At 37.9% G+C, this 5,387-nt stretch overlaps 1 pseudogene; it reads left to right on the top strand.

Moving 5' to 3' along the window:
• Positions 1-321: 321 nt before the first annotated feature.
• LOC114039217 lies at positions 322-4,834 on the top strand (annotated as a pseudogene).
• The last annotated feature ends 553 nt before the right edge of the window (positions 4,835-5,387 follow it).

Genomic DNA, 5,387 nt, shown 5'->3' with positions numbered 1-5,387 from the left:
TGGTACTTTACCCACTGCACCACCTAGCTGCCCCAGAATATATCTTTTAAACAATGATTAATTTGGAGATGAAATCAGAAAAATGACAACAATACCACATCTCAAAACATATAGAATATGATCAAAGCAGTACTTAGAAGCAAATTTATATTAATTAGTGAGCTATACTAATTAGTGAGTATGGAGAGGCTGTCATACGTCGACAAATAATTATGAAGAAGTGGTGTAAAGGAGGTCACAAAAAACCATAACAAAAAGATCATACATAGTCATATGGTCAGAACAAGGGAAAATCAGATGTAACATTCAGGCTTCACTGGCATGCTCCTGTCAGGAGAATTCAAGAAAGGCCTCCAGGACCCTGGGTCCCCTACGGTGAGGTACAGGGGTGTGCTGAAGCCAGCTCAAACTGGCTCTCAAGAGCAGAATTGTTAAATTTTCAGTGTGAACATATATACTTCAGAAATCAGCAAATACTACAAATTAAGTTTTGATTTAATGTTTTGTTGATTTTTAGACTTTAAAAAGTTATAGGGAAAATGTTAATCATGAATATTAAACTTAAAAGTGTGTCATGAACACTTTTTTTGGGGGGAGGGGGGAGTTGATTGTAAAAGATACCAGCATGGCCCTGCATGGATGTGTTGTGACCCACATCACTGAAGAGAATACACACATCAATGAATTCACAGATTCTGTTGGCATATTTGAGTTAAAAAGCTCAAATTCTTCATGGCCCAGCAATAAGTGAATGAGTACTTTTTTTTCTTATGGGAATAATCAAAATACCAAGTTTCTGGGGCCCCAAGGAGACTATGTACCTAGAAAAAGAGAGATTCAATAATCTAAATTATTCTAACTGCAACTAATATAAACAATTTGTCCTAAAAAGTAAGAATGAATGTGATATGCATAACTCATATCCTCAAGAGTAAATCAAGTGGAGAAAGCCAGAAAGACTTTTCCAGAAACAAGTTCTTACCAATAACATTCAACACTGAAAGTTAGGATAGAGTCACCAAGCCAAAGAAAAAGCGCAATAGAGTGGTTTCAGTAAGAGCGGTCATATTATAAACAGATGGAACAGCTGAAACTTAAGAACCTAAGACAGGAACACATGGCCACAATGTCACGTCCCAAGGATCTAGTTTCCTATAAAGCAGCTCATTTTATGGGAGAGTCACAGGCTTTGACTGTATGTAGTAAAAACCAACTATGGTATGGCCCAACTGTTTACTTGAGTCTCGTTAATCAGGTGTCCTCATCATGCTATGATGGATTTGTTTGATGATCAGGAAAAGGAAGAGAGCAAAGGGAGACTGGAACAGGGGTGATGGACTGGAAAAGTAAGGAAGAATAAGTTGAATAAAATTCACAATGTAAACAAAAAATAGATTTAGATGAGTGAGGTAGAGGACGAGATGACAGGGTTAGAGAAAGAATTCCAGAATTCTGGATTCTGGAGATGAAACTGTTATGGGTGAGGGTCAGATCAAGGATATAACTGTCTCTATATGTGGCTGAGGTGAGTGGAGGGATAGAACATGAGAGATAAGGAGAGCAGATTGTTTAAATATACTGAAGTCCTCAAGTTTAGAGCTGAAATGGAGAGGAAGACTCCAGGTTCCATGCTAAACTCATTGAAAATAGAGAGAGAGTGATCTGGGATCTGATAAATAGCCACTGCTCGGATCTGAACAGGGTGATATAGGTGGAGTGAATCTCAAAGGACAAAGTATTGCAAATGTGGTAGAATCTGAAAGTGGTGGAAGAGAACAAAAAAATCACCAGCTCTTTCGCCTCTCCCACTGTATCGAGGGGCATGAGAAAAGGTATATCCTCCTAGAGAGAGTAGCCAGGGATGTTACGTCTCCTGAGAAAGTCAGATTTCTGGGAGTGAAAATAAAAGAATATGAAAGGAAGAGGTTAAGTATGAAGGACAGTTTGACAATAGCAATTGGCCCAATGGAGGGAATGAGAAAGAGTAGATTAGGGATTAAGGAGAGATAACACTGGAGAGGATGAGGATAAGGGATGGGGGTAGGCTGGGAAGGAGGATTTATCTAGCTGCATTAGTCTGATCAGTGATTTGGAGAGGAGGAGGAAAGAGTTTACTAGCCATAGGAAAATAGTTCTTCACACCCTTCCCATTAAGCAGCTATAGCTCTACCCACACCTCAGCTCATATATTGACTTTCTTACCCTCCCAGGGTGCTACTTACACTGAGTCTGGGTGTTGGATGTGGGTCCTCAGTGGTTACGTAGAACCAAGAACTATGCTCACCCATAAGATCTGGCTTTGATGTTGAAGATTAGTGTACATCACACCCAGAGAAAGAAATATGGAGTCTGAATGCAGATGCAGCATACTATGTGTCCTCCTTCTCCTTTGTCGTTCTGTTTTATTGCTTCATTCTTGTGGTTCCTCCCATTAGTTCTAATTGTTCTTTACATCATGACTAATGGGAAAATATGCTTCACATGAATGTATATGTAGAGCCTATATTGGATTATATGCCATGGTGGGGGGGGGGGAGGAAATGGGAGAGGGAGAAAATTTAAAACTCAAAATCTTATGGAAGTAAATGTTGAAAACTAAAAAGAAATAAATTTTTAAAAAAGAAATTTAGGGTACATCATTTTTAATATGGTAAAACCTACTTTTATACCCACTACCCACTATGAATCTTTCTGTTGCCCTTTGAGATGCTTATAATTTTAATTCTTCTGACACCATCACAATCTATGATTTGCAGCCATATAGCATTACTGGGAGAATATTGATACTAAAGAGATAGGTTCATTTTTATAGTGAAGAAGTTTGGTACCACTGAATGCCCTGTATAATTTCCTGGAGACTATTTAGCCTAATCTCCTGCTACTACTGCTCAATTCTAAGACAAGTGTCTTTTTTTGTTTTTGGTTTTTTTATCTAGCTAAAGCATTCATCAGAGAGAGAGAGAGAGAGAGAGAGAAATAACTGATGGATTTATTGAGTGAGATACCATATGTAAAGTGCTGTACAAACCTCAAAGAACTATATAAGTGCTAGCTATCTTCAGCATCAGCATCATTCATCATCATAATCATAATTATTATTATTATATGGGTTGTCTACCCAGATGCATTTCCTAGTTTAGACCATATGAATTTTCATCTTCTTTGTTTTTTGTTTTTTTTCAGTATAGCGTCTCTTTTGCATCCTTGTGGATTTTCTTTGAGGAGGTTTTGCAGAATTTTGAAGCTTGATACAATTAGTATGATCTTATCTGCACTTGGAGAACCTAACTTTCAATAGGAAATCCTTTGTTTGTTAAGATATTATACTTCCACGACACTGGCAAAAATTGTGGTGAGCATCCATCTCCCTGTTTAACTCCTCTCTCGTATTTGGTCGAGTTTTAATCTCTGTATTACTTGTACTCTGAGGAGAGACTTCAAGGTCACATTTAATTATAATAAGGCAAATACTTTCTCAAAATAAACAAACAATAAACACAAAAAGAACTAACATTCTTTATATCTCTCAAGCATCTGTGTAAACATATGGTTTTCTTTAGAAAATTATATGGAAAGGTCTGCCTGTTCCTTTCTCAAGTCTTCATTCAAGATACTTTCACGTGAAGAATTAGACCATTATAATTCAGATTTTTAGAGATGAGAAAGCAGGTATATGAGTCCATAACTGTTCATGTCTTCCCCGTTTTTGTTTTTGTTTTTTTTTTTTAAGTAAAAAGCACTATGTGCTCTATTTTCCGTTTTTTTTTTCGGTCATCTCTCTCATTCATCTTCATGACATTCGACTCAAGGATCATTTATTAAGGGCCTACTATGCACACGGCAATATTCTAGGCAAAAGAGATACAAAGACCAAAAGAAAAGCAGCCCCTGTCTTCAAGGGGTTTACAGTCTACAGTTAAGAGATAATTAAATATAAATAACTGAAAAGGGAGAAGCACTAACAGCTAGGGAGATGAAAAAGACTCCTATGGGAATAAGGGCATGAATTGAACTTTGATTGAAGCTAGGAATTCTCAGAGGCAGAAGTCAGAAGAAGAGTGCATTCCACAGGTGAGGGAAAGCCTGTGCAATGGCAGAAGCCCAATTGCCTCTAAAATTATGTCACTTACCTGCTTCCTCTTCTGCTGTCCTCAGAGGCTGACAGCTCTGTGTAGGAGTTGCTATTGTCACCGTGGCTCTCAGTGACACCAACTTCCAAAAAGCAGATCAAACACACTTCGAACAGGAAGCAAATGAGAAGGCTGAAGAAATAGATGCAAAAGCAGAAGAGTACAACATTGAGAAATGTTGTCTTGCGCAAACATAGAAACTGAAGATAATGGAACATTATGAGAAGAAAGGGAAACAAACTGGGCAGTAGAAGAAAATTCAGATGTAACTTGATGAATCAGGCAAAATTGAAAGTTCTCAGGACGACCTTATCTCAGACTTATTAAATGAAGCAAAGCAGATACTCCCCAAGGTAGTGAAAGATACAACCAGGCATCAGGTGCTTTTGGATGTCTGGTCCTTCAGGGTTTATACCAATTGCTGGAAGCAAAAAATGATTGTTTATTGCAAGAAAGAGGCTCTCTCTCTGGCCAAGACTGCAGTACAAAAAGCATCCCTATGTACAAGATTGTGACCAAAAAACGTTGATGTTCAAATTGATCAGGAGGCCTACCTGGCAGAGGAAACAGCTGGAGGTGTTGAGCTCTGTAATGAAGACCATAAAATAGAAGTTTCTAACACCCTAGAAAGTAGACTGGATCTTCAGCCAGCAGTCCATGGGGCCTTGTTTGCTATTAATGTCAACAGGAAAATTTTGGACTAAGCCTCTGATGAGAGGGGATCCATCCATCTGCTGTATTGCTGATCTATAAAAGTGTCTAAAATTGAAGAAACAACTATCAGTGTTCCTCCTTTTTGATTCTCTGACACTGACCTATGTTCCTCAGTGCAATGGCCTTGTGTAGAATGCCATCAACCTAAATGTTAATTTTGGGAGAGGATTTATGGACTTAAACTGTGAAGAAGTAACCTAGTTCATCCTGAAGGGACTGAGTTCTGATCTCTTCTACATTATAGGGACAAGGGGAATACATATCAGTTGCATGGTTTTCACTGAGAATCCTTCTATGATCTGCCTTAGATTAGAGTAAGCTGTGTGAGGTAGATTATGGCCTCTTTGTATTTGATGTCTATAGGTGCACGCATAAGAAGCATGCGTTTACTCTAGCATTAGTAGTATTACTTCTGTTAACTATTTGAATTTAAAGGCTTTCCTCAATTGTATCTGTGATTCAAAAACCCAAGCTATGAATGTGCTTTATTTATTAAAATAAAAAATATGTGAATCAAAAAAATAAAATTATGTCATGTCAAGG

The sequence above is a fragment of the Vombatus ursinus genome, unplaced genomic scaffold (assembly GCF_900497805.2).
Source record: "Vombatus ursinus unplaced genomic scaffold, bare-nosed wombat genome assembly UNPS02011700.1, whole genome shotgun sequence".
In the NCBI taxonomy this organism is placed as follows: domain Eukaryota; kingdom Metazoa; phylum Chordata; class Mammalia; order Diprotodontia; family Vombatidae; genus Vombatus; species Vombatus ursinus.
Note: the sequence above shows the minus strand (reverse complement) of the source record. Positions and strands in the feature narration are given on the sequence as shown.